The 26,975-nt window shown below is 33.8% G+C and overlaps 1 long non-coding RNA gene across 2 annotated transcripts; it reads right to left on the bottom strand.

Annotated features, from left to right (window-relative positions):
- Positions 1 to 447: 447 nt before the first annotated feature.
- On the bottom strand, positions 448 to 16,334 carry LOC118768527. 2 transcript variants are annotated; one of them, XR_005004349.1, is made up of 2 exons: positions 16,271 to 16,334; positions 448 to 945 (listed from the first exon to the last, which is right to left on the bottom strand). It is a non-coding gene; the product is annotated as an uncharacterized LOC118768527 (long non-coding RNA). The 2 variants fall into 2 exon arrangements; XR_005004350.1 differs by lacking the exon at positions 16,271 to 16,334 and adding an exon at positions 1,109 to 1,159.
- Between the last annotated feature and the right edge of the window lie 10,641 nt (positions 16,335 to 26,975).

The raw sequence follows: 26,975 nt of genomic DNA, 5'->3' as shown, positions 1-26,975 counted from the left end.
AATTCATCCTATCTTCAAGATTTTGGCAATGTAACTGTTTGAGAGGCTGGGTCTGGTTAGTTTGAACCAAAACAATGTGATTTAAATGCGAATGGATAGTCTGTTTTTTAAAGTTTTTTGCTGTCTGTCTGTCTGTCTAACTTCTCTTTTGATGACTGTTTTATTTATTTATATATTTTATTTATTTTGCAGGTGCTTGGAAAGATCCCCGGAGCACAACCGGCCACTGCCTGAAAAACTGACAATATTTTTGCAAGCATGCAACTGTAGTATCAACCACAGTCTTATAAAATCCTGTGGCTTTGTGTGGGTGGGAGGGCTGGGTTGGTTTGTTTGGTGGCTAGTAGATTAGGAGGGGGGGTGCAATGATTGTAGCATAACAGAGTGCATGTGAGTGAGAGGTCAGCTGTGAGGATGGTGGGGAAAGAGTGTCTGTGCTGTGCTTTTGTGTCAAGTGTAGATGAGCTGGACATACCTTTGCTACTCTCTCTCTCTTTCTTTCTCTCTCTTCCCACTTCATCCCACTGAGCTTGGGTGTGAGGTGTCAAGAGGCATGAGTATGTGTGTGTGTGTGTGTGTGTGTGATCTTTTGAGGTACAAGATTGGGGGGGGGAGTATAGATGGAAGTAAGTAAGAGAACAGTGGTGATGGTAGTGATGGTGGAAGCGTTGAGGAACAAATTATAAACTGCCATTGTAGTCAGTGGACAGCAGACTTGGTAGAGTGCAGGACACAGCAAAAACACACCTGAAGAGGAAAGAAAAAGGAAAACCCTTATGTTATGTTTGTGTTTTTTATGTTTTGGATTATGACCTGTTTGATTGTTCTGAGGTCAGTAAAATAAGTGGCAATCGATGAAATCTGTGAATCCTTGACAGCGATGCCCCAGCATGGCCACAGTCTTGTAACTGAAACCATGAAAACAGTTGAAGACTGTGTATATATCTGTATATGTATGTATATACATACATAGTACACACACACATAAATGCTCACACATGGATGCCCACACACATACATACAATATATATATATATGTATGTATATACATACATATATATATGTATATACATACTATATATATATATATATGTATGTATGTATATACATATATATATATATATATATATGTATGTATATACATATATATATATATATATGTACATACCTATATGTATGTAGTACACACACATATAAATGCTCACACACATACAATATATATATATATATATATATATATATATATATTGTAATTAGCCGTAGTAATTCAAGCCCTGATTAGGTCAATTAAGATGTGCCTTGTGAGGGGTTCCTTGTGTGCCCAGTTCCCACACACAAGCATCTTTTTTTTTTTTTTTGGTCCAGTGACTGAAACCTATGAAAAAGAATGGAAACAATTTAAGAATAAAGTTGCTCAAGCTGTCACTGCCACCACCACCACCACCACCACCACCACCACCACCACCACTGTCACCACCACCGCCGCATCCGCCACATTCTTTTTCTCTCTGTTCTTTGTTTCTTTTTCTCAACAAAACCAAAAATGTTGGGCAAGGCAAGGACTATTTTTTAGAATTTTTTAACTCTATTTTTTTCTCTCTGTTCAACTAAAATTAATGTAACAGAAGAAAATTATAAAAAAAGCAAATATTCTTATGTCCACCTCACCTAAATATAATTAATTAATAAATAATAATAATAATATTAATGATAATTAAAAATGATACACCATGCAACAAGAAGAATCCTTTCTTTATCTGTTCTCAAAAATTTCCATACTAAATTGACTACATTGACTAAATATTCCAGTTGTTATACCTCTCCATACAGTTGCTGTTTTTGTTGTTCTTTGTTGTTTGTTTGTTTGTTTTTAATTCAATAAATTTTTTTAATATTTTTTTTTCTTACTAAATGTGCCTGTCTGTTTGTCTCTGATTTCCAGCTTTTCTTTCAAAATCTTTCTGTCTATTAGACTCTCTCAGTCAATTTCCCTCTCTCTCTCTCTCTATTTATCTATCTGTCCCTCCCTCACTCACAGTCTATCTGTCTCTATATGTATATTTATGCACATGTACACATAAATTCATATACACACATATATTCACACACAATTATATATAATTTACATGACAGGCTTCTTTTCAGTTTCCGTCTACCAAATCCACTTGCTTGGCTTTGGTTGGCTTGAGGCTGTAACAAAAGACACTATCCCAAGCTGCCATGTTATGGAACTCTTGTGTGTGTGTGTGTGTGTGTGTGTGTGTGTGATGAATGAGGGAAATAGAAAAGTGCAAATAATTACCTATGTATATATAAATATATAGGTAATTATTTGGACTTTCTATTCCCCTCATTTATTTATATATATATATATATATATAAAATATGTATATTCTTTTGTGTGTGTATATATGCATGTTCAATCTTGTGTGTCTGTCTATATGTATATAATTATATATATTCTTATATGCATTATGTGTATGTGTGTGTGTGTGTGTATATATAATATATATATATATATATAATATATATATATATATGTAGATATGTATATGAAAGTATATGTATATATTCCTGCTTGGTGCAAATACCAAGCAGTCGTTGACTGGTCAATCTTTAGTTCACATGTAACCACTCATTCTGTGTGGTTTCTTCCCAGTAATGTCCTTAAAAATTGGTCATTATTTATTGCAGACGGTCATCTGTGACCTTCACCATCTTTAAGACCCTCATATCCTTTAGAATATTCATGGAACTATAGGTGAAAAACATATTCCTTGGCTGCATTGCTACCAAATTTTGTGTAGCTATTGCAAGCAGCAATTTCTCTTGCTTTGCGTTACATTTTGACATCGTCCAATTAAATCAATTTCAATTTGTTTTTAAGTCTTCTTTTTCTTTTTATTCATGTTTAATTTAGAATTATATAAATATAGATAAATAGTGAAAACAAAACCATTCAGATTAATTAGTAGAATGATATCATTGCTGCCCAATGGTGTATTCCAAACTAACTATCAGATCTTAACCAATAAGAATTACTATTATTTTTGCACTAATCTTTTTATGCATGTATGTGTTTGTATTCCATTGTCTACATGTTTTATATATATATATATATATATATATATATATATATATATATATATATATCCATGCTTATGTACACATATACATATCTGTTTTATATATATATGTGTGCGAGTGTGTACACTCTTGCATATGTACACACATATATACATGTCTATGTTATATATATTCATAGATCTGTGCATCTGTATATAAAGGCCTTATTCTATATATAATTATTGTATTAATCCATTTGCATTTAACTGAATAAAATGTTACAGTTAGTTAATTCAACTTTTATCTAAGTTATCCTACAATGAAAAGTTGTTAAAGCTTGTGTTAAGCCAGGGGGATCATAGATCAAATCTCATCAAGAACTGCATCACTTTTTTTTTTTTTTATATGCATTGTTTTCGCAAATGTGTTCTGGATAATAAATATATATTTATACACAGACACATATATACAATTATATATATATTACGGAGATGTACTTGCATAGCAAGTGACCTGATCTGAGATTGTATGCTGAAACAAAAGCAATTGCAGCATGGAAGGTGTTTATAAGCCATTTAAAATCACCTTCCATGCTGCACTTGTTTGTTTATATATATATATATATATATATTTATATATACACAGACATATATACAATTATATATATATATAAAAGCATGCATGCAATTATATATATATATATTATATATATATATATATATATATAAAAGCATGCATGCAATTATATATATATAATATATATATATATTATATATACACAGACATATATACAATTATATATATATAAAAGCATGCATGCAATTATATATTATATATATATATATACATATATATATATATATATAAAAGCATGCATGCAATTATATATATATATAAAAGCATGCATGCAATTATATATATATAAAGCATGCATGCAATTATATATAATATATAAGCATGCATACAATATATATATATATATATAAGCATGCATACAATTATATATATATATATGTATGTATGAATGTATGTATGTATGTAGAAATATACATATATACTTACACATATATGTAGTTATATGTATACATGCACCTACGTACACATTTTCATATACTTGTCCGTTTATCTGGCATGCTGTCTTTTTCTTCTTCAATTAAAGGAAAAAAAACTTTAAAATTATTTACATCTATTTTCGCTTTCTTAAATAAAGATTAAAAAATACTTTAAAAAATATCAAAAAAATTTTTCCATGAATACACACACACACATTTGATTATTGCTGGCTGTTAATGAAATGCCTTGATGTCTGTATATAATCATGCATACATATGCACATAAAAAGGATTGTGTGTGTGTGTATATATATATACACACACACATACACACAAAAACCTACACTCAAGTATATATAAGACAAAATTTGCATTAAATGGGACTTTGTTTTGCTAGGCAGCTTACTTAATCTGCCATCAGGTACAAATTAGTCTCAATTAGCAGGAGCTTTTTAATTTGATTATATTGTGACTTAAACTTGCTTTAAAACAACAATCATATATATATATATCCATATGTGTGTACATTTGTATAAACGTATTTGTTTCTATGTGTTCATGAACTTATATGTATACATATGTCTGCATATAGGTATATATACGTATGTGTATACATAGGTATACTTATGTATATGAACCTATAAATTGTTTGTGTGTGTGAGTATGTGTGTAAGAAGTCATGGGCCAATAGGTTTTTGGGATATGACTATGCCATAAAGCTAAATCCTTTATGGACAGGAAACTTAAAGAAATCTCATAAACTGGCCTTCCACATTATATATATATATATATTTAGCAGAAATGAGAGAGTGACTCAAGGGCTGAGAGTTAACAAACTAGCTTGGTAAATGCTACAAGTTACTCTGCTTCTGCTAAATATTAACTATATATGTATACTCATATTTTGAGTTCTGTTTTACCTGTTAGCATCACCATACATACATACATACATACATATATTTATACACAGACACATATATGCAATTATATATATATATATATATATATATTATATATATATATATATATACGTTTATATATTTGTTGTGCAAGATTTTTTATGTGGAATCATGTGTTGAAACAGATATTGTTGTATTTCGGAATGGTCATTTTGCCAGTTTAGCCAATGTGGCAAAATGACCATTCCAAAATGCAACTATATATATATACACATATACACACACACACACACACACACACATGCATACAGATACACACAAGGGCAGTTGAAAAATACTTCTTCCATAACTGAAAATTTTTTCAGCTGTTTGTAAACTTTATAGACTGTGTTGATGGTTACCCATACACACTCACTCAGGCACACATATTTATACACAACTATACATGTGTGGCATGGTCGTATTTCTCTCTGCATGTATTTATCTATGTATACATATATTTTCTCTGTGTGTGTGTGTGTATATATGAACATTTGTGTGTGTGCTTATATACGTAGATATTTAAACAAGCATACACATATATCTGTATGTGTGTGTATATATAATATATATATATTCATATTTTTATTTGAATATTTGTGTATGCCCATTTACATTGCTATATATTTAAAAAAAGCATATTTACATATACTTGTGTGTGTGTGTGTGTGTGTGTGTGTGTGTGTGTGTGTGCATGTGTATACATGAACACAAATGAACATGGTATTTTGTATTTAACACCAGCATGTTTCAAAGTAATTTTACCTGTAGTTATAGATATTTGGAAAAAGAAAAAAGAAAGAAAATAAACAAGAAGAATAATATATATAAAAAAAAATTTATGCCCTCCTCTTAAAGAATTTCTTTTCAATGTGATGCTTGCTTGTTGATGTGTTTTCCTTCATAATTCCACATGTAGTGTGTGTGTATGTATGTATGTATATATATATATATATATATATATATATATATATATATATATATAAAATCAATGAAAATAAATACTCATTGTTTTAATTTATTGTTGTTGTTGTTGTTTAGCAAAGAATCCATTGGTTTTCATTTTGTCAAATACGAGGCCTTTTTATTCTCCTTCTTTTCAATTACTATGCATTATCACATAGCTTTGCGATTTTGATGATGTGATTTTTTTTATTTTCGAAATGACATTTTAGGGTTTGTATGAGAGTGTGGGTCTGGTTGGTTTGAACAGATTATTTGGGCCAGATCCTGTTAGTTTGACCCTTTAACATTCAAATTCTGTCGAATGTTCTTATTTATTCACATTGTTTTGTCTGATAACTTTGCAATTTTGATGATGTGATTACTTAATTTTAGGACATTGTCGGGTATATGTGTGAGGCTGCAACATGAAACGCATAGGCCAGATATTGCTAGTTTGAATGGTTAATGTCCAAAGTTGCTATTACTGTATTTTCTAGCATACAATTTGTCGTAGCATGTGTGTAGTATAAACATTCTAACATTACTGTCTTCCAAATCCTGCAGTATTTCATGTGTTGTTGGTCCTCCAAAGACATCAGGGTGTATATTTTGATCTGGTTTGAAAATTTTGGCATGTATACCAGAAAAGATGATATTCTACTTGAGAAACTAATCAAGTAAGACCTACAAAATTGTTATAGGCAAACTACTTACTAGTATAGACTTTCAGACATCATTATCTTTGCAAATCCTGCTATATTTCACAGATTTTGCTCCTTCAAAGTTGTCTTGGTGTATAATTTGACTGACCTTATTTATTTTTTTTTCTTTTGGCTGTATATTTTGCTCTGAAAAATCTGGTATTCTATGCAAAAAGCTAATCAAGAAAGACATAGAAAACAGGTGAAATACCGTACGTTTTTGGCAAACAAGTTGATGTTGTATATAGTCAAAACATTTAAACACCGTTATCTTCCCAAATCCTGTGGCATTTCAAATAGAAGTTTTCGTCCTCCAAACTCGTCCTGGTGTATAAATTGACTGTTTTTTGGCTGTAAATTTTGGTCTGAAAAATTCAATTTGTCCTCATCACTGTGATGCTGGTTTACTCTTTACTCTTTTACTTGTTTCAGTCATTTGACTGCGGCCATGCTGGAGCACCGCCTTTAGTCGAGCAAATCGACCCCGGGACTTATTCTTTGTAAGCCCATCTATCGGTTTCTATCGGTCTCTTTTGCCGAACCGCTAAGTGACGGGGTTTCTGACCAAGTTTTTTTTTTTCATGTTGAGGAACAGATAATTGTCAGATGGGGCCAAATCAGTAGAATAGGGAGCGTGATCAACCAGTTGAAATCAAGGACTCATGTGCTGGAGCATTGTCTTGATAAAACAAGACCCTTTTGACAGTTTTCCTGAGTGTTTGGTTTTAGTAGCCTTTTATAACTGCCTCAGCAAGTTGGCATATGCCTCTCCATTGATGGTATGGCCAATAAGTAAAATGCCTTTTGCATCCCAAAAAATTGAGGCCATGCCCTTCTCTGCAGAGGAAATGACCTTGGCCTTCTTTGGAGCAGGTGAGGAGGGATGTTTCCACTGCATGGATTGCCTTATTTCTGGCTCAAAGTGATGAAGCCAACACTCGCCCTGGATTAGGAAATGTTCAAGAAAACCAGTTCGATCTGCTTCAAACAATGTTAGATTTTCCTGTGATGGGATCAGCTTGGTGTTCTTTTGATCAGGTGTCAGAAAGTATAGCAGCCACCGAGCAGAATCCTTTGTCATTCCAAGTTCATTGTGCAGAATATTCTCGACTATTTTACAAGATATGCTAATAGCATTGACTATTTAATTTCTAATCAATCACCCATTATCCACCACCATGTGGTGAACACGATCAATATTTCCTGGGTGGTGGCAGTTGCAGGACATCTTTAACTTGGGTCATCTTCAGGACTTACCCCTTCTAAATTCAGCAGCCAACTTTTGCACTGTTGTTAAAGTTGGAGTGTCATCCCCTATTGTAGCAATCCATGTCAACTCCAGTGTCCTTGGTGTCTTAATCCTTTTTCTGCAGGTACTTGATAACACAACGATGCTAAATTTTGTCCATTTTCAAGAGGAGTCACTCCTTGTTACCTTTGAAGTCTTCTTTGAACAGTGAGATGTCAGTTTACCTGGAAAGAAACAATGCAGTCATTCATAAGAAGGGTTAAAATGAGTAGATGCAAGATTTCACAGCTCTAGCATCACTCCTTTGTAGTCAGCCTATGAGCTTTTCAGCCTACCCTTGTATGATCAGCAGTTCTATAGATGTTAGTAGTGATTCACCTGAGCACAAGGTGATTCTGAATGCTGGTTATCATCATTTAACATCTATTTTCCATGCTGGCATGGGTTGGATGGTTTAACTGGAATTGTACCAGGCTCCAGTCCAGTTTGGTTTCATTTCTATAGCTGGATGCCCTTTCTAATACCAACTACTCCAAGAATATAGTGGGTGCCTTTTGCATGTCACTGGTATGAGTGCCTTTCAGGTGGCACAGGTATGGGTACCTTTGGCATGTCCCTGGCACTGGCCATGATTGCGATTTCAGTTGATGTGTCTTCTCAACCACAACAAGTCATGAAAGGTCTGAGTCACTTGTCACCATCTCCATCAGACTCAACATCCGAAGATCATGCTTCACCACCTTGTCCCATATCTTCCTGGGTTCACCTCTTCCACAGGTCATCTCCACTGTGAGAGATTGGCACTTCTAAATGCACCTGTCTTTATCCATATGCATCATATGATTAAGCCAGTGCATCATATCCGATGCCTCATAGCCCAATTTTTCTCTGAAGCCAATCAAAATAATTCCATCTTCCAATATCTATTTTGTCCAGGAATGGATTTTGCTAAGAAGGATGTTGATGATTTTGATTTTGTCTGGGATTGGGTGAGTGTGTCTGATGATTGCAACATATTGTTCTTCTATTGTTCTTTTTCTTCAACTCAAATTGTTTGAATGTATCATGGCATATTTTACACCATACAGAAGCAATGACTTTCCCAAGATCTGGGTTCAGTCTCACTGCGTGGCACCTTGGGCAAGTGTCTTCTACTATAGCCTTGGACTGACCAAAGCCTTGTCGGTGGATTTGGTTGACAGAAACTGAAAGAAGCCGGCAAGGTGGCAGAAACGTTAGCACACCAGGCAAAATGCTTAGCGGTACTTCATCTGCTGCTACATTCTGAGTTCAAATTCCGTCAAGGTCGACTTGCCTTTCATCCTTTCGGGGTCAATAAATTAAGTACCAGTTACACACTGGGATCGATGTAATCAACTTAATCCCCCCTTCGTCTGTTTTTGCTTGTCCCCTCTATGTAGGCAGTAAAGAAATAAGAAACTGAAAGAAGCCTGTTGTAAGATATTTGAGGACAGATTTATGTTTATAAAAAAACATAATAGCAGATAACTTTATTTATGAGGATAAAAACCACCTTCAGCTTCAACAACTGCTTCTATATGAGATCTAAATCATCTACATGCTTGAATCTTGGTCATTACTCTGACTATGGCAACTTTCATAGAATCTTTGGTGTTCATTGACCTCTCTCTCAACAACACTCCATGAGTAATAGTCCAATGGATTGAGATCTGGAGAATTAGGAGGCCAAATGTTAGGGGTTATTTGATCATGAAAATGTTCATCTATCCATTCCTGTGTTACTAGAGCCATGTGTGATAGAGCAGAGTCTTATTGAAACATATATGGCCTGCCATTGCATACACTGTATCCAGGGCCTAATAATTATTTCCAGGACCTCAATGTAGGCAGCGGAGTTAACTCTAAGGCTTTGTGGAAAGAAGTAAGGAGGCATCACATGTCATTCATTGCTGACAACCCCTAAAACCATGACAGTTGCAGGAAATTTTGTATGCATAACACTTGCAACTGTCATTTTTTCCTTTTCCAGCTTAAGAGCCTTTTAGATCTGATGTAGTGATTTTCTATTGCCTTTTTGGACAAATTGACCTTTCCTTATCATATAAGATGTCTTCATGGACAGCATTTCTGACTGTTCCTTCTGACACAGAGATCTTTTGCAATTGACCTCATGGACTTTCTGGGATTGTAATCAATGGGTTGTTGAACTTGCTGGATAAATTCAGGTGTTCAGAGTGTTTAGAATGCTTTTTATGCTTTGATTCTGGTGATTATATTTCCATCTTCAGCCTTTTAGCTCCTTACAGATTTTGTAGACAAAAGATCTGGCAACTTTTAAAAATTGAGATATTTTTAAATCGCTATGCTCAGCCTTTATAACCACAATAAGAGCACGCCTCTTCAATTCTTGAGTAAGCTGAGGGTCTGCCATTATTATTTTCTAGAGCAGTGCTTTTCAACCATTTTGCTGGAGCGGAACCCCAAGGAAACATTCCACTGGCTTGAGGAACCCCTGTGCAATACTGTAAAAAAATTGTCATGCAATTTTATTCTTGCATCTACAGTTATTATTAAAACATGTATTAAAAAAACTTTAGTTTGAATAGATTACATTTATTCTCATCAAAAACTCAATGAAATTCTTGAGCCTGGTGTTTCTTGCACAACTCTTTAAGATTGGGTCCTGTTTTTGATAGACACACACAAAGTTCATCTTCCACAGACAGCAATTGTGCTTGCTTCTTGTGCTTGATGGTTGTCAGGACTGAAAATCCAAATTCACAGAAGTAGGAGTTGAAAACTGCACAAGAAGTCGCAGCGCTTTCTGGGAAATTGCAGGATATTCCTTTTCAACCAGCAACCAAAATGCATTCAGGTGAAGCTCAGAATGCTTCAACTTTAATGTTCTGTCATTTAAAACACTGGCAAGTTCTTCTTCTGTTAAAGTGAGCTGTTCTTCAAATGGCTCAAATTCCACAAATGGATTTCTAATCCAGTCATACTGGTCAACAGATATCGATGAAAAATATTTGTCAAGATTTGTTAACAAAGTGTGCAAATGGTTCAAAATCAGTAGCGTAGTTTCTTGACAATTCCTTTTAAAAACACTTGGAAACATTTCCAAATTTCCTGCAGTTATGCGTTTCTTCCATATTGTCAAATTCTTCTGAAAAGCATTTATTTTGTCAGTAGAAGACAAGAAGTTTTCGTTCCTGCCCTGCATGCCATTGTTCAAGAGGTTTAGCTCATGAAATATATCGGCAAGATATGCCAACTTGGAACACCAATGGTCATCACTCAAACATTCTACAAAGTCTTTCAGGTTTTCTTGCAAACAAAAGGTCAATAACTCTTCTCTTAATTCGTAAAAACGAGACAATACTTTTCCCCTTGACAACAATCGTATTTCTGTGTGCTGGATTAAAGTGGAATGGCCTGCTTCCATACTCACACAAAGTTTCGCAAACTGTTGACATTTAAGTATCCTCATCTTGATGTAATTAACTATTTTCACTACAATATCCAATGCAGATTTTAGTTCAGGTCCAAGAGTTTTAGCAATGATTTTGTTTTTGTGCGATTGGGACAAAGCCTTTAAGATATCCTGTCTTTGCAGGGGCACCATCTGTACAAATACCAACACAGTTTTTCCAGTTCAATCCACAATACTCTAAATATGAATTGAAAACATCAAATACATCTTGTCCTTTTTTTGTTTCTGGCAACTCTTTGCAACACAGGAAGTCTTCTACAATAGCTTCATCATTAATAAAACGAACAAATACAAGGAGCTGTGCTTTACCAGTGATGTCTGTACTCTCATCAACATGAAGTGCAAACAACTTATGTTTCAGTATTTTTGACTTAATATTGCATTAATATGTCTCCTGAAATGTCTTGTGTTGTCAGAAAGTGGAATTTTATTCAGCTCTGATACAGCATCCTCTCCAAACATTATCCTCACCATTTCCTGGCATGCAGGTAAAATTACAGTCTCAGCGATGGTATGAGATTTCATTTTTCTTGCAACTATCTCCGCCACAGAATAACTTGCTTCTTGTCCTTTGTCACTCAACTTGAACTTTTTGGCAAACATAGAAACTTGCCTTTTATTAAATGCCAATTCTCTTTTAAAATATTGTTCATTTTTGCCTGACAACTCTGGATGTTTAGTTGTTAAGTGTTGTTTCAGTTTGGATGGTGCCATAGCACTATTAGCCAGCTTCTCTCCAGAAACAGTACACAAAGGTGAAGGGCAGTCTGGGTTTCCAGTCCAAGTAAATCCCAGAGCTATGTAGTTTTCACAATATTGACAAACTTTTAGTTTGTCTTGGTAATTTCGACCTGGCAGCATCACTGGCCGTGGCTGCAGCTTCAACAGACTGCCTCAGACCCTTCTTCTCTTCATCTGTATCTAACTTAGGTTTTTTCAGAAATCTATCCACACTTGTAAGGCTGTAAGCAGAATTGTATATACATAAAAGCAAACCTAATAGTGGCAGGACAAAATGATCTTTAAAGTGTAGCGAGTTTAATGATGTAAAATTTAGCTTTTTTTATTAATGTTTTTTTTTAGTAATAGGTATTTCATTATACTTAAACAATATGCATGTAATAATAAAATAGATTTTTGGATTTGAATTTAAAATGTCGTGTATTTGTTCTAATTTAGAAATTTGTAAGGAATTAATATTTATGCATATCGTATTAGTATCAGTTTCCCTATTTCTTATTTTTTCCTACATCTGTAATTCAACTCTCTTTCGAATTTTTTAATCTTAACATTTGACCAAATATTAATAGACGTCATAGAAAATTTTTTTACAAAAACACCTTTTAAAAAGCTAAAGATCTTTTAAGAGGCAGATTAACAACAACACCTAAATGGCTTACGCAGTTAAAACGTTTCTTTCAAATATAGTCACTCGTATTTTACAAAAGAGAACTAAACCATCATCTAAGCTGGCATGCAACTCACAGATGCGCACGTACATGTACACACCAAGGATCAGGGTCATCTACGCTGGCGAGTAACTCATAGTTGTACATGTAGGCCTAACATGTACACACATATCTGCACAGGAGAATTAAAAATTACTGTCGATTTTAGCATTTGTGTAACTTCTTGTAGAACCCCTGGACTGTACTGGTGGAACCCTGGTTGAAAACCACTGTTCTAGAGCAAAGATTATACAGAGTTAACAAAGAATGCAGCAATGACCCCAAAAAGGTATGTCCTTAAATACCCTGTGTGTGTGTGTGTAAAGAGACCAATAGAATAAGTACCTGACTTAAAAAGAAAATAAGTTCTGGGGTCAATTAGTTCAACTAAGCATTCTTCAAGGTGGTGCCCCAGCATGGCCATAGTCTAATGACTGAAACCAGACAAGAGAAAATTAAGAATTTGACAAGTATTTATCTTTTGAATACTGGGAAGATGAAAGGGAAACTTGACCATTGGTTAGGTTTGAACCTGGAATATGGAAAGCCATGTCTAAATACTGCAGTGGTTCCTAATCTTTTTGACATCATGATGCAATTACAAATGCACTGGAGATGAAGTGTAAGATATTACTGGTGCAGTGGAGATGAAGAGAAATATAGTTGCTATTTATCTAAAAATTTATTATATAAGTAAAGTAATTTGTGTCTACATTTAATTTTACGTTCGTCCAATGTATTCACTAATTTATTATGATTATTAAATAATATTTCATTAAATTCACTAGAACATGAATAACAATAATTGCTACCTATACTATATGATTTCGCTTTACAAATTATCTTTCACTTTAAATTATACTTAATTCGTTGGGATTTTAGTCCCCATATGTATTTGCTAAGCCCTGTAAAGTTCATAAGATTTCTACTTTTAAAGGTATACATGTGCTGATATATATATATATATATATATATATATAAATATATTGGTTTATGTCTATCACTGTTTGAGTTGCATGATAGTGGTTTTATCTCTAATTTATATTTTATATATATATACGATGGGCTTCTTTCAGTTTCGATCTAGCAAATCCACTCACAAGGCTTTGGTTGGCCTGTTACCACACAGCCACACTACCAAAATAGAACATTGTTAGAAATCTTGTCATAACTAACCTGAATTAGGATTAATTAATTTAACATTAATTAATATAACAGATTATATTCTCAAACTTCCTTTCCTCCATTATTTGGCTTTTGCTTTTCCTACTTTGTAGCTTTTAAGGGGTTCATATAAAAATTCACCCTAATTACTAGTCATGGTCCACATTACTCACAACCAAAGTAACAGAATGTCTTTATTGCTATAGAATATATTTTATTTATTAGAATTTTTTGTCACAGTAACTACGTTTTCCAAATATATTTTTGTCGTTTTATCTTTTACTTGTTTCAATCATGAGACTATGGCCATGCTGGGGCATTGCCTTGAAAAAATTTTTTATTTGAATGAATCGGCCACTGTACTTATTGTTTTTTTTTAGGGCTAGTATTTATTCTACTGGTCTCTTTTGCTGAACCACTGTTACAGGGATGTGAACACACTAGCACTGGTGGTCAAGGTGGCAGGGGACAAACACACACACACAGACACATGATGGGCTTCTTTTCAGTTTCCATCTAATAAATCTACGCACAAGGCTTTGGTTGGCCCAAGGCTATAGAAGAAGACACTTGCCCAAGGTGTCACACAGTGGGACTGAACCCATAGCTATGTGGTTGGAAAGCAAGCTTCTTATGTTCACCAAACTGAATTTTCCTAAAACCACAAATGATTTTACTGTACATGTTGTGAAATGATTTTTATTTAATGATTGATACCAGTGCTGGTGCCACATTGGAAGCACTGGAACTAGTGCCACATAAAAAGCACCCAGTATTCTGTGTGGAATGGCTAGTGTTGAATCATGCCAGAACAGACAATGGACCCTGGTGCAACTCCTGACTACCTCTGGTCAAACCATTCCTACCATGCCAGTATGGAAAACAGACATTAAATAATGCAGATGCACTCACATAAGTTTACCTTGATATTAAGCTCATCTTCACAGACTTTATTTCACTGCAGTCTGATAAAGAAGTACATCCCAAATAGATAATGGGAAAAAATCTGATCTGTCTGCTTCCACCTACAATCTTCACTTACTCTGGTAGTGTAAAAAATAAAATACAAAGTATCACAGGCTGTCAACGACCTTGATGACACCCTTGATGACACCCTACAGCAACAGAAAGACCTGAATACAAATGGGCTGACAAAAATAACTTGCAGCCCAAAATAGGCTGCAATCAAAATATACAGGGCCAGAGGCTAGTAGCATCCATGAGTCAGAGTTGGAGCATGATCTAGGAATCTATGAGTAATGGTGCATCATTCTGTATACTTATCACTAGGATGGTGACACTGTGTAGGCAAGTAGCTGGGTGAATTCTGTGATCATTGAGAAAAAGGGAAAAAGGATACCATGCTACTCCTATGGAGAACATTTCTTTTCAGTTGCTTGGATTACCGCTCCTAACTGTGGTTACTACTAAGCATCAAACAATGGAATTTGAGGCAATCCAATGCTGCAACACAAAGAAGATTGACTCAGCATGGCAGATGTGTTTCTTGCAGAGGATAAAAGAACTGAGCTCTAGAGAGAAGGCTGTGAAAGGTATGCAGTGGTAAACATTTGGAAGATCCTGGAAGGTCGATCTCCCAACTATGAAAATGAAAGCTACGCTAAGCACTGAACTAGATGCCACTGCATAGTACTAAAGATCTTATTCTTTCTGGCTTGAGTAAAGACCCAGTGCAGGAACAAGTTAGATTTCAAGAATCTGCACTTGTCAACATGGCCAAACAACATCAGAGATATATTCAAAGAACTTCTGGCCAAATTTTTTATCTGAGCGACCAGATGAACCTGCATCATGTCAAAAAAACTCAAAGAGCGTAGCTCTGTCTAACTCACTACTTCACAGTTCCAGAGAGAGAGAGAGAGAGAGAGAGATTTAGTAAATGAGTGTGAATATAAACCAATTACACTGAAGGGGGTCCTCTAGCATGGCCACACCCTCTGGCTGAAACCTGTAAAAGTAAAGTATATATATACACTGTAAAGTAAAAGTAAATATACACACATATATATACACACACATATATATATATATATGTATATATATATATATATATGTATATATATATATATATACATATATTATATATATATACATATATATATAATATACACACACACATATATATAAATACATATATATATACATATTATATATACATACATACATATATATATATCATATATATATATATACATACATATATATACATACATATATATATACATATATATATATATGTATATATATATGTATGTATGTATATATATGTATGTATATATATATATTTATAGTAGAAATATGTTACGAAAAGAAAATATAAAATACACGTGGAAATGTAAGGGTAAAATATGAAAAATCAACGAAATTGCATATTGCAAATAGAAAAAGGCTGTTTTTGACAAGTAACAACAAATATATACATTTAGATGGACTGAGGTAGTAAAACGAGTCATAAAGGTCATTATTATGACAATGAATAGCTTTGCATAAATCATTGGTTCATTTTGTTCTCTTACTTTATTATCATCTTATAATCATCTCATAATAATGACTTTTATGACTCGTATGTCAATCTACATGTATATATTTGTCGCTACCTGTCATAAATAGCCTTTTTCTATTTGCAATATGCATTTTCGTTGATTTTTCATATTTTACCCCTATATATATATATAGGGGTCATACCATTCATAGTGCCACACAACCCATGTCACCAGAATATCTTCAACATTGCCAAAGCAAACCTACCAATCATTGCCCAAAGACATAATCACGGATCGAGCTATGGTTCTTAGTAAAAGACAGCCTAAAAACTTTAACATTAATTAATATAACAGATTATATTCTCAAACTTCCTTTCCTCCATTATTTGGCTTTTGCTTTTCCTACTTTGTAGCTTTTAAGGGGTTCATATAAAAATTCACCCTAATTACTAGTCATGGTCCACATTACTCACAACCAAAGTAACAGAATGTCTTTATTGCTATAGAATATATTTTATTTATTAGAATTTTTTGTCACAGTAACTACGTTTTCCAAATATATTTTTGTCGTTTTATCTTTTACTTGTTTCAATCATGAGACTATGGCCATGCTGGGCATTGCCTTGAAAAAATTTTTATTTGAATGAATCGGCCACTGTACTTATTGTTTTTTTTTAGGGCTAGTATTTATTCTACTGGTCTCTTTTGCTGAACCACTGTTACAGGGATGTGAACACACTAGCACTGGTGGTCAAGGTGGCAGGGGCAAACACACACACACACAGACCCATGATGGGCTTCTTTTCAGTTTCCATCTAATAAATCTACGCACAAGGCTTTGGTTGCCCAAGGCTATAGAAGAAGACACTTGCCCAAGTGTCACACAGTGGGACTGAACCCATAGCTATGTGGTTGGAAAGCAAGCTTCTTATGTTCACCAAACTGAATTTTCCTAAAACCACAAATGATTTTACTGTACATGTTGTGAAATGATTTTTATTTAATGATTGATACCAGTGCTGGTGCCACATTGGAAGCACTGGAACTAGTGCCACATAAAAAGCACCCAGTATTCTGTGTGGAATGGCTAGTGTTGAATCATGCCAGAACAGACAATGGACCCTGGTGCAACTCCTGACTACCTCTGGTCAAACCATTCCTACCATGCCAGTATGGAAAACAGACATTAAATAATGCAGATGCACTCACATAAGTTTACCTTGATATTAAGCTCATCTTCACAGACTTTATTTCACTGCAGTCTGATAAAGAAGTACATCCCAAATAGATAATGGGAAAAAATCTGATCTGTCTGCTTCCACCTACAATCTTCACTTACTCTGGTAGTGTAAAAAATAATACAAAGTATCACAGGCTGTCAACGACCTTGATGACACCCTTGATGACACCCTACAGCAACAGAAAGACCTGAATACAAATGGGCTGACAAAAATAACTTGCAGCCCAAAATAGGCTGCAATCAAAATATACAGGGCCAGAGGCTAGTAGCATCCATGAGTCAGAGTTGGAGCATGATCTAGGAATCTATGAGTAATGGTGCATCATTCTGTATACTTATCACTAGGATGGTGACACTGTGTAGGCAAGTAGCTGGGTGAATTCTGTGATCATTGAGAAAAAGGGAAAAAGGATACCATGCTACTCCTATGGAGAACATTTCTTTTCAGTTGCTTGGATTACCGCTCCTAACTGTGGTTACTACTAAGCATCAAACAATGGAATTTGAGGCAATCCAATGCTGCAACACAAAGAGATTGACTCAGCATGGCAGATGTGGTTCTTGCAGAGGATAAAAGAACTGAGCTCTAGAGAGAAGGCTGTGAAAGGTATGCAGTGGTAAACATTTGGAAGATCCTGGAAGGTCGATCTCCCAACTATGAAAATGAAAGCTACGCTAAGCACTGAACTAGATGCCACTGCATAGTACTAAAGATCTTATTCTTTCTGGCTTGAGTAAAGACCCAGTGCAGGAACAAGTTAGATTTCAAGAATCTGCAACTTGTCAACATGGCCAAACAACATCAGAGATATATTCAAAGAACTTCTGGCCAAATTTTTTATCTGAGCGACCAGATGAACCTGCATCATGTCAAAAAAACTCAAAGAAGCGTAGCTCTGTCTAACTCACTACTTCACAGTTCCAGAGAGAGAGAGAGAGAGAGAGATTTAGTAAATGAGTGTGAAATATAAACCAATTACACTGAAGGGGGTCCTCTAGCATGGCCACACCCTCTGGCTGAAACCTGTAAAAGTAAAGTATATATATACACTGTAAAGTAAAAGTAAATATACACACATATATATACACACACATATATATATATATATATGTATATATATATATATATACATATATATATATATATATACATATATATATATATATACACACACACACATATATATAAATACATATATATACATATATATATATACATACATACATATATATATAACATATATATATATATACATACATATATATACATACATATATATATACATATATATATATATGTATATATGTATGTATGTATATATATGTATGTATATATATATATTTATAGTAGAAATATGTTACGAAAAGAAAATATAAAATACACGTGGAAATGTAAGGGTAAAATATGAAAAATCAACGAAATTGCATATTGCAAATAGAAAAAGGCTGTTTTTGACAAGTAACAACAAATATATACATTTAGATGGACTGAGGTAGTAAAACGAGTCATAAAGGTCATTATTATGACAATGAATAGCTTTGCATAAATCATTGGTTCGTTTTGTTCTCTTACTTTATTATCATCTTATAATCATCTCATAATAATGACTTTTATGACTCGTATGTCAATCTACATGTATATATTTGTCGCTACCTGTCATAAATAGCCTTTTTCTATTTGCAATATGCATTTTCGTTGATTTTTCATATTTTACCCCTATATATATATATAGGGGTCATACCATTCATAGTGACACACAACCCATGTCACCAGAATATCTTCAACATTGCCAAAGCAAACCTACCAATCATTGCCCAAAGACATAATCACGGATCGAGCTATGGTTCTTAGTAAAAGACAGCCTAAAAACTTGAAAAAATTACTAACAAAGGCAAAATTTCTGACGGGAACAAGAGCAATCCCATAATTCTTGAGTTAGCAAGCTGAAATGTTGGAATAGCCTGGTGGTAAGTTTGAATTTTTTTTATCCAAAACATCTGTTTGCACTATTATATTTTTCAAGTGTTCTGAAAACAAAAATATAATCTATATTATATTTCTTATTTCAGAAGTAGCTAATTAATCTTAAATTAATTTAACTAAGGTTATTTTCCCATTTTGCTGAAATTGACTTACAATTTACGCCGGTGCTTCCACGTGGGTTCTTATATAAGAGCAGCCTTTTTCGAAACGAGTGAAATATGTGTTATAAATGATATTTTGAGAAATAGTTTTTTGAAAAGAGACTTCGATGGAAAATAATTATAAATGGTGGGAGACTAACACTGAATTTACCTAATTTGTGAGGCTACAACAAGAAATTCACGAGACAATTTCAGGTTAATTTGTATGAAAAGAAAATATGGTTAACTAGAAGTGCTACACTTAATAAATTATTCTGTTGGCCTTGTTTACTTTTTGACTTAGAAAAGAATGTTTGGAATGATAAAGGCTATGATGATTTAAATAATTTACATATGGCTATGCTAAAGCACGAGCGTTCTCAAAGGCATATAAAATGTTTGATAGATCTTAAAATTTTCGTGAATGTTCACATAGACTTACAATTAGATGCATGTAAAAATCAAAGCATACAACATCATAATGAGAAAGTTATCTGCAACGATTGATCGATGTTGTTATTTTTTTAGGCCTCCAGGAATTATTGTTTCGGGGTCATTTTGAATCTGAAGGCTCTAATAATCGTGGAAATTATAAAGAACTTGTATATTTAATCAGTAAATATGACAAAAAAATGGAAAGTCATCTAGATACAGCTTCTATCTTCACCAGTCTGTCAAACAGAATTCAAACGGTACGAAGCAATACATAAAGTTATGTTGAATGAGATGCAGAAGGAAATTGACCAAGCTAAGTTTGTTTCTCTTCTTGTTGATGAGACATCTGATGTCTCAGCATCTTCACAACTGTCTTACGTTATGTTTCACGAAGACTGTGTGACGAAAGAACGATTTATCAGTTTTAGTGATGTTAGTGCAGATCGATCTGCAAATGCTTTATCTGAACATGTTTTTAAATGCATTGAGACGTGGGAATGTGGAAACAAATTGATTGCACAGATATATGATGGTGCCGCTACAATGGCAGGACAACTAAATGGGTTACAGGCAAAAGTAAGAAAGAAACATGAATGTGCGATCTTTATTCATTGTTATGCCCATATCCTAAATTTAGTTCTTTCCCAATCATGCTCTGCTATGAAAGAATGCAAGATATTTTTTTTCTACAATGAATGGACTCGGTACATTTTTTGCAAAACCACCGAAAAGGGTTAATGCATTAGATAACATTGTTAAAAAAAGATTTCCGAAAGCAACTAGATGGAATTACTCCTCACGTCTTATTATTACCACAAAGGAAAATTATAATTTCATAATCAGCCTTTTTGAACACATCATTGAAAACCCTGAAGCATGGGATGATACCACCATAAATTCAGCAATTGGATTCTTACTTTAAAAGCTCGGTACGACTTGAGAACAGTGGTCCTGGTGCGTGCACTCATGTACTCATGCATTTGCGCCAACTAGTCATGACTAGTCGATCCTTACTTTGTGTTTTTGTGTGTTATTTACTTTGTTTAAAAAATTATTTACTTTGTGTTTTATTTACTTTGTGTAAAAAAATTATTTATTTTGTGTTTTATTTACTTTGCTAGGTAGTCGTTGTAGGATTGACTAGTCACGACTAGATAGCACGGATGCACAAGTACTCGAGTGCGCACACAAGGACCACTGTTCTCAAGTAATACCTAAAAGCTCCTGATATCTTATTTTTGTTAGAAGTATTCAGTGACATTTTTTCTTTTACTGACGTCTTATTTAACATACTCCAGAGTAAAAGTCATGACATAGTGTATTGTAAACAGCAAATAGATAAAACTAGAACTGTACTCGAAATCAAACTTGATAATTTTTCAGTCTTTTATGATAGGTTAGGGGAAAAATATGGAGTCGATGCAGGAATCGGAATTCAGTGATCCAAGGATATATCTATTGAGCCCCAACGACATTATAGAATACTTTATAACAAAATTATCAGTACAATAGTTGACCAAATAAAAGCATGATATTCATCCTTAGAAGAGTTTAAATTCATGGAACTTTTGAATTTCAACAAAGTTGATGAGTATTGCAAACAATTTCCTGTGGACTCTTTAGATTCTTTAAGAACAACTTATGGCAGATTTTTTGATGTAATACGATTACAAAGTGAGCTCAATGTGATGTATTCAATGAAAGATTTTAAAAAACCAAGTGTAAGTCATTTAATGAGTTACATTAACAGCAGTGATCTTGTTGAAGCTATGCCAGAACTCTTCAATCTGTGCAAGTTGATTTTGACAATTCCGTCTACCACTGCTTCTGTAGAGCGATCCTTTTCTGCATTAAGTAGAATTAAAACATACCAAAGAAATGCGACAGGAGAAAGAAGACTGTCTGGGTTAGCACTAATGTCAATTGAAAAAGATTTATTACAAGAATTGATGAAAAGAGAAGATTTCTATGAAAATGTGATAGATGTATTTGCCCAGAAAGATCGAAGAATTGAATTAATTTATAAATGAGCTAAGTAACATTTTAAAACATTAAAAAAAATAATATATTAAAGAGCATATATTACAGGTTTTGCTTAGTGTTTGTTATAACGTAAGGTTCGACCTTCTTACATCAGTATTGTTTCACAAGAGAAATGGTTCAACTTCTTCGTGAAACCTAACCTACATAGATTTCCCTTTCTGTGCTGCTGGGTGTAGTCTATTTACGGCCGTAAATAAGTGTTTTGTTTCACTTTCAATAAGTGTCTTGTTTCAATCTCAGAGATGTTGACTTCTGCCACAACAGTTTTGGGAGGCTTTTTACAGTGTTGAATTTTCGCTGTCTTTCATTGTGTGCGTATTCATGTATATGCGTGTATTTTCAATGTGTGAGTATGAGACATAGTCTTTTAATATGCAGAGTTCAGTAAGTATCTGGATTGTCCAGATGTGATGGGAAGAGACCTGACAGCCTCACCCTGTGCCCCTGGTCGCAAGGCAGATGCCTTGTCTAGGATGTCACAATTAGTGATTGCTTTGCTTCTTCTCACATCCCTGATGCTGCGGTCAGGGAACGAAATCTTGAAATACTTCATTTTCCGTCCATTCGAGACGTTTGGTGGGGTTTGACCACTTACTGTGAGATTCCTGACTTCACTGGCAACTTATCTTGCAGAGGTAACTGGTGAGGCTCATGAGGGTGCTTGGCTGTTCCAGCGCATCAGCCTTGCCATCACCCATGGCAATGCTGCAAGTGTGCTGGCGTGTCTCAATCAATAGCCATTAGAAAGGTTTCCCAATGTCCCCAACTTTTCAACCCAAGGTGGTGAATTGTTTTCTTTTTTGTTTTCCTTTTTTCTTTTTCATTTTTTCTCTCTCTCTCTTTTCCTTTATAATTTTTTCAATTATGTTCTCTGTTTTGTCTAGTTTTCTAGTTTAATTTTGTAAAATGGTAAACACTGTGAAAGCAATACAAATTTTAATCATATTTACTATAAAATTAATAAATAGATTATAAATAAAGTCATATTTAGCATGCAAATAATTAACTCCATGTTTGAAAATTTAAAAACAGTGAAAATTGAGAGTTAAAATAATTTTATTTTTATTATCTGCCCTGCTACATGATTCAGTACAGCTCATAGTAAAATCAAAAAAATTGATAAAAATTTGAGAATTAAAATTAAATTAAATTTTTTTCTAATGGATAAAATTTTACGAAACCTTTACCAATATATTCCTTTAACATTTCTCTTTCATATCAATATCAATATACTAATTCTTAATCAAAATTAAAATAATGGCGATTAAAAGAGTGTCGATGCCGGGCGTTACTACCCATCAGTCAACCAGTTTGGTCTATACATTTTTCTCTTAACTTTTGTTCTACGCACCAGTTTTTAAGTATTTTATGTCTAAATGTAAGCTTATCAGTAGTCAAGCATAATTAAAAAAACAAAATCTGATTTTGATTAAAACAGAATTAGTGAGACTGCGACAAAAAAAGCTACGTTAAGAATATCAGTCAACTCCTGCCGTAGTTGAATGATATTTATATAAGAATTCTACACAGTTTTAACATTTTCTCAGTATTTCTTCTGTATTTGTATGTATCCTGTAAAATAATTTTGTTAGAGATTGAGAAATGACTGAGTCTTATTTTAATCATCGGAGAATTAAACATAGAACAGATTTAAACATAGTCCATTAGTGACTGGACTAACACACTTCAGTTTCCATTCTATATCAGTCTGTGCCTATTGGCATTGAAACTAGAAGGAGAATGGTATCAGAATCTTTATCAGGTCTCTTACATAAATAATTAGGAGTGATTAGTGGTAGAAGAGTTCTGCTGATTATGATATATGTTTGTGCTGAGAAGAAACACTTGAAATTCTTAAATGTAATTCCAATTTATTAGACTTTTTGATTAGATGCTCACATTCTTAGTTTTTTCAGCCCAGCTGCAAAACTTATCTCTCATAATTAAAGAAACAGCAAGTGTTATCTCCAAGAGCTCCAATAACTACAAGAAAATTGTTTGAAGCAAATAAGGCCATGACATAGCGAACCTCAATATCATCAGAACTGAGTAAAGTTTGGCAGTCACTGAATAAAGAAACTTGATAAATATCTTTGTTTAAATCAGCTATGAAAACATTTTCACCCTGTATGGTCAGTGGCCGTTCAGAAATGCCTTGAAATGGTAGTTTTAGTAATGGTAGTGTTAAACTCCGAACTAAATCACCTCCTCCTCTGTACCAACAAACAACACATTGAACTTTCTCATCTTTGATAACAATAATGTCTTCACTTGATGTGACACCAATTGCTGAGATAGCTTTGTCTTCAATAATAATTCTCTGACTGTAATCATAAGTTTCATCATTGATGTTAAGCACATCTACATAGGAGTTAATTCCACATGATTTAACATCACATGCACACACCAGTTGATTTTCATTCTTTTTATAAATCATGTTGTAGTTTCCCTTAGTGTTGATGGTTTTTAAAAGAGACAGATCTTCTTTGAAGAACATTAATTGTTTCTCCTCATGAAAGACAACTACAAAACATTCTGCTGACCAACAACATATGTCCTGTGGGATTTTATTTATTTTTCTCTGCTGAATTACGTGACCTTCTGTAGTGGTCACTGTAAGAGTATTTTTAAATAAGAACACAACAGTATTGTTTTGTAATACAACTGGCTTAATATATTTGTACATTCCATATTCCTCTTCTCCAAATGTAGTTAAGGGAAGAGAAAACATCGTTGTTCTATGAGGCAGACTCCTCACTGCTACTTGATCACTTCCTGACATACTATATGCCATGTAATTGCCACATCTCACCTTTAGTCTACCATCGTAAATTATTTCCTCTGATGCGCCTCCTGATTCACTGTTTTCCAATTCCTTATTTTGTTCATCACTGAATTTTTTATTATCTGCTCGAACTTCACTGGAAGGGAAATGAAGAATAGAACCAAACTTCAATAACGACAAACTTTCCAGAACATTCAGTTTGTTGTTGTCTATCTGTATTGCATGATATTCAGTCAAGTTAATATGTGCACACCAGTAGATGTTTTTCACTTTCCTCCATATTACACCGTAAGGTACAAGACTTTGCCAAATCTTATGCATTGTCAAATCTTGATTCAGTTGAAATATTTCTTCTCTGTCCGGGGCTGTGACCATGATATATTTTTCTGAGAAGCACACACCACCGAGTGTTGTTCCAAGATTTCTGTGGCATAACAGCCTCCCATTTCTCTGAAACATTTTAACATTACCAGGATTGGATTTTTCAATTACAACTGTCTCACCATCAACAGAGAGGTCAATATCTTTTATCTGAACAGAACAGAGGTCAGTTTGTAGTCGACAAACATGGAATTTTTCTCGATTAAGTGTGAACAAGCCTTCAATGTATAAAGATGTTTCGTTATTTTCAGCAAACCTTGGACCATTACAGTTAATACTGTTGAAATAGAATTTGTGTGTAGAACGTTTTTTATTCAAAAATATTTTCTTGTATTCACCGGTCTGCGACAAACAGACAACACGTGTATCTGAACTGGTGGCATTCCACATAGGAATGTACACATAAATACCATCATTTGTCATACAGTTATATGGAAAAAGGTGATTAAATGAATGTAAACATTCTCCATTGGAGTTTAGAAAATAAGTAAATGCATCCCCACAGACAACAATGATGTCATTAGCAATAACTGTAATATGTGAGAAGTCACTGTAGGATTTGATCCCACTTAAGTCTATTTCTTTCTTTATTTCAACGGTTGACTGTCTTTCATTGATATGGATCACAGACAGAATATATTTCTCAAATCTCTCAATACCATGGTCACAAACAAATAGATTGTTTGACAAAGAAGCAATACAATTATAACATTTTTTTGTGTTGTAAGTTGAAAAGGACAATGGAAAATCTGTCTTTAATGTTAAAAGTTGGTTTCTATCAGTTGTAATAACCAGTGTGTTTGACTTCCAGCGACACATATGATGAACGAGAACGTCCAGTTGGATTGAGTGAAGAAGTTGACCATCAAAAGTTACTAACTTAATGCTATTATTATTTCTGTCGTATACAGCAATTAAGTTATTTTCAGTAATAACTGAACAATCAGCAGCCACTGGCTTTTTGTCTCCCAAACAAAGAGGGATCAAAAATTCTTGTGCTTTATCGGAAACTGTCAGATCCTCTAGATACAATGCAGAAGTCAACATTTCACTGACACAAATCTTTCTGGAGAAAACATCTAATAAGTCAAGCTGCATATTCAGCTGATTATTTGTAACGTAATCTTTCACAACTAAATCATGGTTGTTTATAGCAAACATATGGCTTTCATCGATCAGATAAATGAATTTTTTATCAATACATCCACCATACAGAGAATGTTGAGCTTTGAAAGAGGAGTGTAAGGGACTGAATCCTACTTTTGATGAAGTATTGTACACAAATATATTCTTCTTAGCAACAATTAATAGATTTAGTGATTCATTTTCTATTGTTAATGATTTTATGAAAAAGGGAATATTGACTGTAGAAATTACTTCCCCTTCATTGTGTTTTTGAACTGATACAATGTCTAAATGATATGG

The sequence above is a fragment of the Octopus sinensis genome, linkage group LG30, assembly GCF_006345805.1.
Source record: "Octopus sinensis linkage group LG30, ASM634580v1, whole genome shotgun sequence".
Lineage (NCBI taxonomy): Eukaryota > Metazoa > Mollusca > Cephalopoda > Octopoda > Octopodidae > Octopus > Octopus sinensis.
This window is presented reverse-complemented; position numbering and strand designations above follow the sequence as displayed.